This window comes from Mesoplodon mirus, assembly GCF_964341445.2.
Source record: "Mesoplodon mirus genome assembly, chromosome: 9".
Lineage (NCBI taxonomy): Eukaryota > Metazoa > Chordata > Mammalia > Artiodactyla > Ziphiidae > Mesoplodon > Mesoplodon mirus.
The window spans coordinates 45598116-45611946 of record NC_138985.1 but is presented as its reverse complement, the minus strand read 5'-3'; the positions used below and the strand labels follow the sequence as shown (position 1 = coordinate 45611946).

Below are 13831 nucleotides of genomic sequence, written 5' to 3'. Positions count from 1 at the left end.
TTATACCTTTATCCTGTTTTAGTTTGCACTGTAGAATTGGTCCAACCTGACAAATTATTTATTCGGGTATTTGTTGACTATCTCCCCCAGCCCTAACAGAATATAAGGTCCTTAAGAGTAGCAGACTGCCTGTGTTTCACTCTAGTGCCTATGTAAGTATCAGGCACAAAGTAGACCTTTAGGAAGTATTTGTTGAATAGATGCACAATGGGAACAGAAAAAACTTTCTGTTGGAAAGTTGATTGAAGGACATGTCCCAAACCCATCAACTGTATATCCACTAGACCATCAATTCCATGATGGTATAGATCACATCTCTCCAGCTTTATATCTCCAGTGTCTGACACAGTACCACAATGGAATTACATGTTCTATTAATATAACCAACAAGAAAAGTAATACACGTGCCCCAAGTAGGGTAGGTATGCCACAGTAGACATGTGGGTGACCTTTGCCTCCACCTACCTCAGATGGCCTCTCCCTCTGGGTTTTCCTTTTCCAGTCTGCTCATACTTCCTGGTTTGTGATTCAGCCAGTTATCTCTCTGGGCTCCTGGGTCATTCATTTATTTCTTGAATCGATTGCCCTCTTCTCTCCCTTCTCAAGGTTTTTCCTGCACCGTTCACTGGCGTTCCTTTGTTATTATTTTGTCTTTATTTTTTTGTGTGCATTCATATATTTTATGTCTCACTTGATGTTTTCATGATCTGTACCACTCTAGTATTTCTTTGTATCATTTACAAGGGTATGTGCATGAATGAAAACATGAATGAATGAATTCAAGGGTGAAAAATTTTTTATGGTAGGGAGAATGAAGTCAAAACATTTATGTATCAAGTAGACAGGATGAGCCACCTGAAGATTTAATTACTGAAATGGGGCTAACTGAATAGACCACTTACTACAAATTCCAAAAGCCCTTTGGACCAGAGGGGAGTTGGATTTGATAAGTTTGGTTGTTCCTTATTTGACTAGCTTTCATCAAGGAAAAAAAATTAGACAAAATATCTCAAATATAAAATAACATAGAATGCTGTGAACATTACTAATTAGTGTGTATCCTTTAGATAACAGTCTCTTTCTGTGTCTATGAAATTATATGTTTGCTTTTCTCTTTCAGGATGCAGAATACCAAGGAGTAGGAACAATACTTATAATATTGCCTTAAGTAATGCTTTTCCATCTCTCACATAAATGTACCTCCCATATATATTCTATAGGAAGGAATGACTGTAGACATTGAGAAGCTCAGGAAAGGTGGCTTCATGGAGAAATGAGGTTTCCACTTTTGCTGGAAAGAAGATCGCTACAGGCACAATCTAGCTTGGTGACATTCTGAAAGTACATAGCTGGGGAGCTTGTGCTAGTGCCCATGAAGTATGTCTTCTGAGAGATGACATACTGCCTCTTAAAAGCTATACAGTTCTTATAAAAATGCTCAGTAATTCACAAACATAATGCGTGTGACAAACTAGATGTACACAAGCAGTTCACCAAAGATGAGTGATTTGGCGGGTTAATTTAACTGCTCATTGTCTGACCAGTTGGAATAATATTCTGCCTGGAGACAATGCCAGATACAATCTGAAAGTGACTAGAGCAGGAGTTAAAATGAACACATAATGTTAGGACTGAAGTGTACATCACGCATTCAGAGTTCACTTCTGACTTCTATAAAGTTATTTCAGCATCTCCTGATAGGTGTTGGCCCACCATGGCAAACTCTGGTAATTTGGGGTTATCATCTATTTCATTTGTCTCGAGAGAAAAGCTTTCACCCAGACGCAGACATCTGTTTGCTCTTAGCATCCTTGTTTCTCTCTGGGCTTGCAAAGTTTGTCAGTTTAAATGTGACTTTTAAGATATTCCTTCAATATGACAACTGAAGTTGGCTGGTGTTAAAATGTGGTACCATAGGCAGAACTGGGCAAAAAAAAAGAAAGCAGATCAAAATGGCATGGATATACATATTATACTCAGAAAGAAATTTGATCTGTGAGTTCTTGCAGTTTTGTTTAATAAGTGTCTTTGTGGCAGGATCAATTATAAGTTAATAAAAATGTGTTAAAAAGGAAATCCCTGATACTAAAAAAGAATTCCCTGCTTGTTGATTTAATGTAATTTGTCATTAAAATCATAGTTTCTGATGATAGAATATCAAGCAGACACCAATGAATTTTTTAAAGTGAACTTTGAAGTTAAACAGATTTACACATAAAACATTAAAGTTATTTTGAAAATCTACACGTTTCCACATACAATGTAAAAGTTAACCTGAAGCCAATTTAGACATAAAATTTTGTGTATTTTATAAAAGATCTATTGTTTATTTGACAGTTCATTTGGGAATAAAAATAACAGACAATAACAAGGCAAAAAGGGATATCTAAAATTTATTTTTCTAAGTGATAAATATTTATAACAATATAAAATAATTTGTTTGCATAGACAGAAATAATAAACACCTATACTTGATTGCTGCCTTAAAGATAGCTTGAAACTAAGTTTTATTGTTAAGACCCTAGAGCTCATAATAGGTATATTGTCCTCAGAGATGTGGACTCAGTGGTTTGGCAAATACTGTTCTGTAGATATGGACTCAAAGTGGGGTGGGAGGACATTTGGAAGTCTCTTGGTGGCAGCTTATTTTTGAGTATTCTGAAGAGTAAAAATAAAGCTACTTTGAAATTACTTTTTAGTTTAAGAACTTAACAGCCTTGAGCTACCCAATCAGAATTGCGCGTGTGTGTGTGTGTGTGAATTTAAAGCGACAGATTAAACCTCTTTCCTTTCTTGAGTAATACAGCTATCACACATTGAAAACTTTCTTTGCACCACTGTCAGACATGCTTTAAAGGGGAAAGACAACTGGTGAGAATTAAACCTGAATTCACAGGGAGAGAATGGGCCTGAGTAAGTGAAAAGGCGTTATTTAGGAAGGAAACAGGGAAAAACCTAAAATGGATTGTTTATTTCCATTGTGCTTGGGAAAGAATTAAGATTCGGAATCCAAATACCATCGGAAATGACTGCCTTTAGGGTACCAATACGTAAGGAGAAGGCCTGAATATCTAAAAATTCAATCCCATTGTCAGATTCATAACAATAGACAATGAGAATGTTAAACATGACTATATTTTTTAAAGAGCTGAATCTCTGCCATGACCAGTAAATTAGATTACTCACTTTTAAACTACGATTGTCTAATATTGCAGGAACTGACCATTCACTTTAAAAAAGAACACACCACTTAGAGTAGCAATGTCCTGCTGACTAGATTATTTGTATGATGTTCATGCTTCTTGAGTATAGATACATGATCATTGGAGTATTACCATATTTTTTGGAGTTGTTTAGTACTTTGATTGAAAAAAAAAAACCAAAACCCAAAACCTTTCACTTGTAGGTCATGGCTTTCTCCATGCCTTCAACTTTCAGGAGTATGTATCTAGTTAGTACCTCATGGAGTCTGCCTGGTCCCTTGTGGGCTATCTTTGAGAAGGAACATCTTCTGACCTTCTCTCACACAGCTTCCAAGCTTCCTTAAAAGACGACCGCCAGTTCACTTTCAGAATTTTACTGCACCCTACTGCAGTAATGTTACTGCTACAGGAATTTTAAAGCACCTATTTAATGCCACGCCCTCCCTACCCCCACCCAAACCATCTTCACCTACTGACTCATGTGACTCCTCCCACTTCTTCTTCAACGTCAGTTTCATATCTTGGAGCAACTAGAAATAAATGGCCTATTTAAAATAAAGCAGCTTGTTCGAGGTAACACATTAAGATTAAACGTTAGATTATAATCTGTTATTCAGTCAAAAGCCTGAATAGCAGGCTTTTAAATCTCACCCTGTTTGAGGGGAGAATGGAGCAACAAGGAAATTTTAAATTACTGTTACAGAAAGGTGAAAGTGCTGCATAAATAGGAAACTAAGACAGAAGCAAACTTTCTAGATTTCACAGCTTTACTCTGAGTTAGCTTTGCTGGTCTTCTAACCAGCAAAGGTTCTACCTGGGTGGAGAAAAATAGAAAAGGTTAACAGTACATTTTGCCTTGAAGCTGCAAAATCTGACAAGATATATACTTTTTTAAAAAGGTTTTGTACTGTTAAAGAAAGGATCTGTAAAAAGATTGGTGATTTAAGACAGGGTGTTGGAGGTTATCCCGCTACACCTGCCAGCCTGTCTTTCTGTCCAAATCTTCTAAACCCAGAAGTCATCCCTACTAAGCCTTATGGGGCTGCTCAGCTGTGGTCGACAAGATCTGTCTCAGGTTACTGGGAGCTGGAGGGGATTTGGGGAGTGTGTTCAATAGTTCTCACAGGCAGCTTTACAGTGTGCCAGTTCAGATCAAATCCTCCTGACCCTCAAGTCCCCGGGCCTGGTTGCCTGCGTTTGAGTCCCAGCTTCCATCATTGTCTGGTGCTCCTGGCCCCTGACTTCCATAGCTCTGCAGCTCTTCCCTGAAAACTGTGGGCTTGTCTCTCTGATACCAGTGTCTGCTCATTTAGACTATGTTTTATCTCACGTTCCAATCATGAATGACTTGATATTCTGAGCCTGAACATCCTCACAAGAATCTCCCTCTCCTGGATCTGCTTTCTGGTCACCTGGCCCCGTGGGTCCCTCTACTTAGCTTCTTCTTTCTTTGTCCATCTTCCAACTTCTGTCAAATTCAGGTCCTCCTCTGGCCAGGACCACACCGCCTCCTTTTGGGAATTTTTGATACCTTGTTTTATTCAGGAAAACGATAAGTGAATGGGTTTGTTTATAGTTGATAGTTGAACCTCTACTATTTTATACACATGTTATAGTTGGCCTTAAATCAGTAAATCATAAGTCTTTAACAAAGATGATAGGAAAGTCAAATCATAATGATATAACAGTATCATTTTACAACGTTTGGGTCTAACAGGTTCATATATATTTAATATGTTTTCAAGTTAGCTCTACGTCATTGGCTTCAGCCATGTTTTCTGGTGGGAGAAAAAGAATCTCTCATTTATTACACAGAATGCTCACATTGTCACCAAATAAGAGTTGTCTGATTGGCTCTAGGTAAATCATAAGGTCTTATTAGGAGCATCCTGCCTGCAGTGATGTGAGAAGGGAGAGGGGATGTGAACAGAACACTGCACAAATTGGGAACATTTGTCTCAGTGAAGGTCTAGACACAGAGGAAAAAGGAAGATAAATTATTGTTATAGAGCAAAAATCCACAGGCTGCAAAAAGGCAGGGGTTGTGTGGTGGCGGGGGGTGGGGAGGGTGGAATTTTTTAAAAACAATTATTAGGAAAAGTTAATTTATTGATACTAAAGGAATTTCTCACTGATTAATTGTCAGAAAATAAATTAAGTTCCTAAAAGGCTCGTATATTCCTCTAACAAGTGTGGTTGTAGATTGGAGAATCGTCTGAATACGAGAATATTAATTCACCGCAGTAAGAAGGAAAGCTGGGGATTTTCACATCTTCACAACAAACTCCCAAAGTTAAATAAACTCAAAGATACTTGATTACAATAAGTCAAATGACAATTATTCAAAACTTGGAAGATATTCACATAAATTTCCTCATGTAATTGAATGTCTGATAAACAAAACCCTGAAGTTTTGTAACTTGGACAGCATATGTCTCTGCTCTGAAAAAATTTCAAACATCGAGATCAACGGTTAGGTCCTTCCAGTAAAATAACTTTAGTTACAGAATGTGGAAGCACATTATTTTGGGTTTTCATTTTTATTTAGCTGAGTTACTAGTGACTGGTTATCCAGGAAAACCTATATTTGTTAACCCAGAAAGACTTAGGATACATGTTAAAGAGTCAGGTTAGAAATTTCATTGATTTGTGGTCCTGCTGATTTCTATCTGAAGCAGCGTTTCAAAGTTTGATCATTAAAATATAATTGCCTTCTTAGCATTGGTATTTAACATTTAGCATGAGAAAGAATGGGGAAAATGGAATGGAATACTGAAAATCACTGTATATACGTTTCCTATTTCTTTCTAGTTCCAAATCTGTAATAAGTTTCACTAAGCTTTTTCATCAGAAAAATTCTGTCTTTTCTTATGGGAGATTTATTCCTTATAGAGAAAATAAAATCTATTTTAATGAAAATCTGATCCTTGACGAGCTGCTGAAGTTCAAATTAATGCCAGGAAACCCTCACAGTGAAAGTAACCAGTACTAAGGCAAACACTACTGGATAAAAGAACTTAACAATTGCTACTCTACATCTTCACCAGGAGATGAAAAGGGCACACATAGGACAATCAGAACATACATTTTTCTACAATGAATCCATGTCAAATTCAAAATTAGGTCTCTCTTCCTGACTTTAAATCCCTTGGGCACTTAATGAGTATTCCAGCTTTCAGAGTTCTTATTTTTTAATAAAAATATTTATTAATTATTTGAAATTAGAATGTCAATACATAGTTGAAATTTTCTAACTTCTTAAGAGATTGGTTTTCTAATTTCTTTGTACGCATGAATGTTTACATGAACAAATGGGTGAATAATTAGATGATTTTTCATAGGCATCAAAGTTTGTTCTTCCTCTAAGCTGAGCTCGCTCCATCTTGCTTTATCCCTTGGAAATGGGAAACTCCTTCTGTGTTCCTAAATATGACACTGTGTTTCATGCCTTCCTGAATGTGTTCCTTCTCCCTCCAATGTTCTTCTCCATGTGGCACGTGTGGCAAGGTCCTGTGTGTCCAGTAGTGAAGAGCTACAAGGTCATCTCTTTTGTGAAGGCCCCACTGCAATTCCCCTCCATAGAGATACCCAGCCACGAGCTATGCTTTGAGTTGATGTGTGCTTCCACGGTTTCGCTGTGCTACACACTTTTATGTCTACATCCTAACTAGAGTGTATGAATCTCGAAGGAAGGACTCAAACCCTATTTTTGTTTTTCCCAGAGCTTGCGGAATACCTGGCACCCATCAGTATTTCAACGGGTAGAAGTTGAATGTCATAGAAGCCAACAGAGGTGAGTTTTAAGAAGTCAGTGTTGTTGAGTGTTGCCAGATGTGATGGGATAATCCAGAGACACGAGAATTCATGTGCAGGATTGCATTATATATATTGAAAAATATGCTAACCTCAGACGTAGGGGAATTAAGAGATTACATGCTAAGCAAGTAGAAAACTTAACATAGTACTTTCTGTTAAGTACCGAACATCTGCCCCATAGTAAGAATTGCTTTACTATTAGTAACAAGTCTAATATCTGAATATCTAATAACAAGTACATGTTGTCTGAGGATATGTTCTCTCTCCAGGCCCCCATTGTTATTCTAAAACTCCCATTAGCATTGTTGTTCATAATGACCAGTGAGGATGGTGAATCAGACTTTTAATTGGCCCTGAACTGATCACCATGAAATTTAATCATTTTCACAAATACTGTGAATTTGATCCTATAGTATGGCTATTCCAGAAGATAAGTCTTAAAAACCAAACTTGTTGGAAAAAGTCTGCTTATCTCATGAAAGAATGGCATTAGGCAGACACTGTAAAATGTCAGTTACTATTTGTAATTCAAAAGAATGATCATGAAGTGTTAGGAAAACACAAATGAAATTAAATGTGAACTATTTAACCCCAAGTACCGTCCTCTCACATCTAATTCACACATGTCTGGCAAGTGTGCCGGACTCAAAACCTTGAACCCAAGCACTTCGCAAAATCATATGTATATGGTTTATTAAAAAACAGTTACATAGGTGTTGGACAAGCTCTCAAACTGATTCTGTAAACAGAACAACTGGAGGAGGAAAATGATAATGTGGTTAAGATCATGGGCTCTGGAGTCAAGCTTCTTGAGTTCAAAACTCATTCCACCCCTTCCTCCTACGGAACTTTGGGCAAGTTACTTGATCTGTTGCCTTATCTGCAGAACTAGAAAAAATAATGTCACCAAACTCAGAGAGTAATTATGAGGTTTAAATAAGACACTGCTTTGAACAGTATCTGGCACATTGTGAGGGCTCAATAACTATTTGCTATTATCATTATTATTAGTTCTACATAAAGGAATATCAATAATAATAAAACCAAGTTAGAATTTAGAGCATATTTGTTAAGCTGATGATGAAGATGATTATTATTAAGAACTGTTATATTTATTTTCTACTCTGTGCTTGATGCTGAGTAAGATGCCCTAGCTGAACAATTTCATTTAGCTTCACAATGGTACTGTGTATAAGTATTATTAACCCTGCTTTATAAAAGAGGAGATTAAGACTCAGGGACTTTTCAAAATTTGCTCAAGATCACAGGGCTGATCAGTACAGAGCCAGATTTCAAACCCAGGTGTGTTAGACTCCTAAGCCAGCACCCTACACGTGTTCCTATGCTGTAATTCAGAGTCTGATGGAAAGGAAATTTGAGGAAATGGACCCTTGTCGAGTGCCTGTTCATTGCAGGGTTATCTGTTTTCCATTAATCTGTGATGCTTCTCAATTTTTAATCGAGCCAATTTCCTAATCAGGGAAAGGATTTAGGAAAAGAGTCTACCATGTAAGGTTTTACTAAAATAGCCCTGGGTTCCCAAAAGGAACAATTGACCTTTGTGCGAAAGGTGAAATGATGCCCCTAGTTCATTGTTAGGCAACTGTATGAAAGCTGGGGGTCAAGAGCTTTGCACAGCAAACTGCTTTGGGGCCAGAAAACATCTCCCTTTGTTCTATGGGACCATGAATGGTATACAGTTGGTGAGGGGGATAGGGAGGCTTGTAAACTAGAATAAAGAGAGATCAGGCAATGTCCAGGAGATAAAAAGACAAGATGAAAGAAAGTTCTGGATGGCCAGAGGTCAAGGCAGAAACTATTAGGTGCTAATCTACACCTCTAGATTGGTATTATCTTCAAGGAAGCGTGGAGCTACATCCTCAATAGAAGTTTTAAGTTGAACGTACCCTGTTCCTAAAGATAAACTGATATACCAAGCTCCCACCAGAGTTCCTGTGCCCTGACTTCCCATTGCTGATACTCCCAGCAGTCTCAGACCTTTTCATGACTATGGTTCCCATGGCTGTACACTGTTGACTTAGTGTCTCTGATTTTAGAAACCTAATATCTGACCTTCACCCCTCATTTCCTACCAAAAAAAAAAACCCCTTTGTTCCCACTCTATTCCTCTTCTTTGTTCTGCCAGTAAAATTTGTTTGGACAATTGCCAGTGCTTTGTGTGTTCTGTCTGTTCATGTGTGTTTGTGTTCACTTTGTTTGTTTGCTTGTTTGTTTTTTCCACAAGTTGCCACACATTACCTCCCCTGGCCAAGTGGAGAACCTGGAAAGTTAAGAGAAAAGAACTTTAGGTCTTTGGAAAGAGGTGGAGCTTGCTCCATGCACCAGATAGGCAAGTGACAGACCAGTCTAAAACAAATAGGAAAATAATCAGCATTTAAGGTGTAAGAACAGCCATCTAAGAGCTTATTAAGTATCCAATCCTGCCCAAAGCACTTTCTATTGATTATCTCCTTTAAACCTTATGTTCTTTGACATTGGTCCTCTTATTTTACTAATTTGATATATGAAGAAACTGAGGCTTAAGAAGGTGAAGCACTGAGTCAAAGAATCTGCAGTGTTTGATGTTGGGATAGTGGTTACATTTCAGGGTATTGACTGGAGGGCGTGGCACAGGGAGACCCACTGTGGAGCTGGCTGTGTCTTCTTTTTTGATCTGGGTGCTGTTTACATAGGGATGTTCACTCTGTGAAATTCTGTCACTCTTTACATGCCTTGTCTATATTACATTTCAATAAATGTTTTCTTTTTACAAACTCTAATAATAATTTAAAAAATAACTTGTTTATGGTCTCAGTGGAGGAGCTGAAGTAGAATGCAGATCTTTCTGTCTCCTGATCCCAAAGATTTTAACAGAACACACTGCCTTCCCTTTGATAGTCTCAGGATATACCAGATAACAAAGAGTATGGGACTGAATCTCCTGAATATGTGGAGTTTTGCTGTCTGAATAATCTCCTTGGGGAAATAGCTTGTCTCCGATAGTGTAGAAGAAATGTTAGGCACACAGTCACTGCAGAGGAGACATTTATTATGGGTTTGGGGAAAGAGGATGTTGAAACTGGCATGGCCTCTGCAGTGCAGCAGCAGGAACCAAGACTTGGTTTTCAGGGGCCTTAAAGATTGTCGAGGAGTAACGGCTTGTCACCCAAAATTAAGTTTAGGTCTTCTTTGATCCTAAATCTGTCCAGTGCACTAAATTGGGCTCCAATTCCATGACCCTGGGCTGGACAGTAGAGTGGAAATGAAGCTAACCTGCAGTTCTGAGTTAAGTCACCCCTCCCCCATGAAAAAGAAAAGAAAAAAAAAAAGGAACCAAGAAACAATATCAAGGACAAAAGTGGAGTAGACAAACCAGATAAGAGAAGCTTCAAACCAACCAGGACAGTCAAGTAAAAAACGAATGGGGTCCAGTAGACCCGAAAGTGCAGAAAGCAGAACAGAATGAGGTGGCTCACTGTTATATTGGAGGCAGGGTCTAGAGAGATTTCTAAGGCGCTATGATTTCACCCTCCGGTGGGAGCAGACTATGTAGGACACCAGTTGTTTGGGCTGCTCTAAGGCAGCCACTCAAGGCTCCAAGTACTTTCCTCTAGGTATTTAGTAACTCTGTATGCACTGCTTGTCACAGGGAGAAGGTGGATCATGGAAATTGTCTTCTGTTTCCTAACATTCCTAATAAAATCTTTACAAATTCTTCATGTCCAACCATGGTGACATAAAGTACTCTGGTTCCCCCGAAGCCTATTACAAAGTCTCTGACACCTGCGCACAGCTCTGTTTTCCCCTTGGACAAATACAGGAAAATAATGGGCGCTTCACTAGTCCCTTTCCCGTAGGTGTTTTCCAAGTTCCACAGACAAATATCCTCCGTATTTTGTCTGCTGAAATATTTATTTCAGTGTCACTCGGAGTTTGGCAGGTCTTAGCTCGACCAGGTCATTTTTTTCCTTCCCTTCGGCTAAAGTTGCATAAACCTTCAGGTCAGAGAAGGCCACTCTACAGAAAAGGAGTGAACAGCACTTCCTTCTACTTTTGTGACCTGAAATACTCCATGGCAGACTGCGCAGACCTTATCTTCTTTCCATTGCTTTAGACACGTAGGAGGTGCTAACATCACTTCAATACTTTGTTTTGTTTTGTTTTTTTCTACCTAAAGGGAGAGAGGCCCCATCTCTTAGGAAATGACATATTGAGGCTCAGTCTAGGAAGTTAGCATAAACCACACATTAGTATCTGAAATTTTCAAATTCATGCTGATGGAAAAAAAAAGGAAAGCAAAAAATTAAAATTTTTGTTGATTACCTAATGCTATCAGAACAGGGAGGAAGAGAGAGGAATAGCAAAAAGTTTCACTAAACCTAAAAACTGGTGCTGTGAAAGGCATAATAAGAGATGATGGATATGGCAAGATGGAGATAATCATCTGTCCTCTGAAGTATTGTCATAAGGATGAGAAAAGTTGTCTGTAAAGCACCCACTGAGTATTAATAGGTGCTAGACGAGGTTCTAAGTATTTTACTTATGTCATTTACTTCTATTATCTTTTATTCCTCACAACCACTTGTAAGGTAGAGACTCAACCCCATTTTACAGATAAGGAAATTGAGGCAAAGAGGAGCTTAAAGTTTTTGCCCAGAAGAAGACAGCTCCTCGTTCTGAGTCAGGATTTGAACCTAGGCGTTCTGGCTCTGAAGATCACAGCATTAACCCTTGGCTTTTCAGAACTGACCTCAGTATACAGAGGAGTCTTTAGCAAGGTCTTGGCTGGTGGGATTTGACCAGGTGGGGGCAGCAGGAGATGCTCAATACTTCAGCCAGAGGCATCTTTGCAACATGCAACTCTACTGACTTTATTCTTGTGCTTAAAATCCAGTAAGGGTCGGGTCCAAACATCTTTGTAAATGTAACAAATCCCTTCATGATGTGGTGTCTGCTTATCCCTTTAACTCATGCTGTTGTTTGGTTTCTCTTGCTATTGTTTTATTGTGGTTTAAAAAAAAAAGTTTCTTTTCTTTAGTACATTATATTTGATTTTGCCATACTCTGTTTTAGTTGCTCATATACATGTCTGTCTGAGAGGCTAAAATCCTGTGAAGGAGGTTCCATGTTTGTTTTCTCTCTGTTATACTCCCAGCACTAGGGAGTAATGATTAGTTTTATTGAGTTTCTCTCCATTTGATACCTTAAAAATAAACAAAACAAAACAAAATTAAATTAACTAAAAAGCCACCAACACAAATTCTGCATTTTCATTGGATTAAAGAGGGAAAGATTGATCTAAAATTATATTCTAAATGCTGGGTACCAGACTTAACTGCAGAAAAAGCAGATGGGCATGCATTTTTCACATGGATTCCCATGCCCAGATATTTAGTTGTTAATAAGCTCACAAGTGATTCCAACAGGCAGCAGCTAGATCTGGGGACCACTGATGGAGCATAGGCTCATGTGGCAAAGTTACATCTGGAAAGGGGATCCCTGGGCATCATCTGTGCATTGAATTCCTGGGATGAGAAGGCACATTAAACAAGATGAGGAGAACATTAAAAGGGCATGGCAGGACACAAACAGTAAAAAGTTTCCAGCTTCAGACATAAGAAAATTATTTGTTTAGATATAACATAATCTTCTTTTGAAGGCCAGAAAGTACCCTAGCCTCTGGAAGAAAATCTTTTCAGCATGAAGAGTGGAAGCAAAAGGTATTTTTGGTTGAACACTTAGTTAACCAAAACACTCTAATTTCAGAGCATTCCAGTTGAGAGTTTGTGTCACAAATAAAATAAATAAGACATTTCAAGCCCGAATAGCCAGTCTCCTTTTATTTATCCTCTCCTTTTCAAGGTACTACAAATAGTGACTTTATGTTGATTAGTGCCAAAGTAATACATATTTTCACATTAAAATTTTCTCTTAAACAAAGTCGTTGCTCACTCAGGCCATGACCTTAAGAGGCTGTTTAACTTTTCTAACATTCGCTTTCTTAAGGAAGAGGGAAAAGGAGAGGAAAGGGAATAAATGGTTTCAAATATCCTTCTAACACTCATATTTTAAGATTCTTTGATTATCGGTTATAGGTACAAGGTCTAGGCAAGCTGAATTTGGGGATATGCTCCAGTGGAAATAATTCTCTACAGAATTACAGACAAATATTCTGTTGACCTTAAGTGAACTTACACCAAGTTGGTAAATTCCGTCATAACTCCCATCCTGGACTCACAGCTGCTTGTGTCAATGTTGATTTGTAGCTATAAGGTTGGCCTTTGTACAACTATTGTCTGAAACAAGTTTCCCATTTGTGTAACCTATGGTTTAGTTGATATTAATCAGCATGACTGAAGGCGTAATTCTTCAATCTGAGTATATGAGCTGAGTATGTGTATGTGTACAGGACAAGGCATAACTACCTTTGTGGAGGTACCCTTAGAATTTCCGCTTCATTCTGAGTACCTTTATGTCAGGCCTCTACCTTGTAGGTGGAAGATTTCCAAAGTGCCCTTTCCTAAGAGTGTGAGAGTAGCTATAGGAAATTTTCCAAGTCTTCTAAACTGGCAGGGAGCTCAGTCTTCCAAACTCTGATTCCCATGTGCTCAGTAAATATTCATCAGCCCTTCATAGTGGTGTCTCAACAAGTTCTATCATAACTGTTCAATAGCCCTTATAATAGAGGTGATTCATTCATTCCATCAGCATATCCAAAAAAATGTTCATTCAGGCTTTTATCCTTTCACCTATTTTCAGTTTACGGCTAAGAAATATCATCCGTATCTGAACTTTCTTAAATGAAATGGTCT

The 13831-nt window shown here is 38.2% G+C and overlaps 1 long non-coding RNA gene across 1 annotated transcript in view; it reads left to right on the top strand.

Moving 5' to 3' along the window:
* LOC309810847 overlaps positions 1–13831 on the top strand; it is a 439519-nt gene that overhangs the window by 373434 nt on the left and 52254 nt on the right. Inside the window, exon 3 of the long non-coding RNA XR_014295063.1 lies at positions 6926–6996. This is a non-coding gene — a long non-coding RNA (uncharacterized lncRNA). The remainder of the gene's footprint in view (positions 1–6925; positions 6997–13831) is intronic.